A 1,288-nucleotide genomic window follows, 5' to 3' on the forward strand; every position below is an offset into this window, starting at 1 on the left:
CCCCCTCCCCCCCCCAACCCGGGGCTGGAGCGCCCCCTCCCCCCCCCCCAACCCGGGGCTGGAGCGCCCCCTCCCCCCCCCAACCCGGGGCTGGAGCGCCCCCTCCCCCCAACCCGGGGCTGGAGCGCCCCTTCCCCCCCAACCCGGGGCTGGAGCGCCCCCTCCCCCCCCAACCCGGGGCTGGAGCGCCCCCACCCCCCCGGGCTGGAACCCCCACCCACCCCCCCACCGGGCCAGAAACCCCCACCCACCCCCCCACCGGGCCAGAACCCCCCCCCCCCCCACCGGGCCAGAACCCCCCCCCCCCCCCCCACCGGGCCAGAACCCCCCCCCCCCCCAGAACCCCCACCGGGCCAGAACCCCCACCCCCCCCACCGGGCCAGAACCCCCCCCCACCCCCACCGGGCCAGAACCCCCACCCCCCCCCCCCACCGGGCCAGAACCCCCACCCCCCCCCCACCGGGCCAGAACCCCCACCCACCCCCCACCGGGCCAGAACCCCCACCCCACCCCCCACCGGGCCAGAACCCCCACCCCACCCCCCACCGGGCCAGAACCCCCACCCCCCCCCCCCCCCCCCACCGGGCCAGAACCCCCACACCCCCCCCCCACCGGGCCAGAACCCCCCCCCCCCCCCACCGGGCCAGAACCCCCACCCCCCCCCCCCACCGGGCCAGAACCCCCACCCCCCCCCCCCCCCACCGGGCCAGAACCCCCACCCCCCCCCCCCCCCCCCACCGGGCCAGAACCCCCACCCAACACCCTCGCTCCCCCCGGGAGGAGTCTCACTGGGTGGAGACTGAAAGACAGGAAGTGAACATTTGGGGCAAAGAACATGCCGACAGTTCTTTCGAATTTTTTTGTTGCAACATCTCGACGACTTTTCAACTATTTCCAATGTGAATGGCGCCTGGACCGTGAACCCCGGCCGGGGGACTGGCTGCATTAAAGTTCAGGCGCTGCAGCACAGAGGGAATTCACTTCGGCCCAGCCCATGACAAACTGGTTACAATTTGGCGGAATAAGGCGGTGCCCTCCCCATATTTTGAACGTGTCTCTCTCTCAGACTGGTCGATTATTTTTTTTTCTGTTGCACTGAATGACGTACAATTTAAGTCTCCTATTTTGGAAACTTCTTTAAATGAAAGGAAGAACGCGTGAAAACAGTGACACACTTAAAATAATAACCCCCCCCCCCCCCCCATCTGACCACCAGACCCTTAACCCTCCTCCTCCAATCCCCCTGGCCACCGGACCCTTACCCCCCCCCCCTCTGGACACCAGAGCC

The sequence above is a fragment of the Scyliorhinus canicula genome, chromosome 1, assembly GCF_902713615.1.
Source record: "Scyliorhinus canicula chromosome 1, sScyCan1.1, whole genome shotgun sequence".
NCBI lineage: Eukaryota > Metazoa > Chordata > Chondrichthyes > Carcharhiniformes > Scyliorhinidae > Scyliorhinus > Scyliorhinus canicula.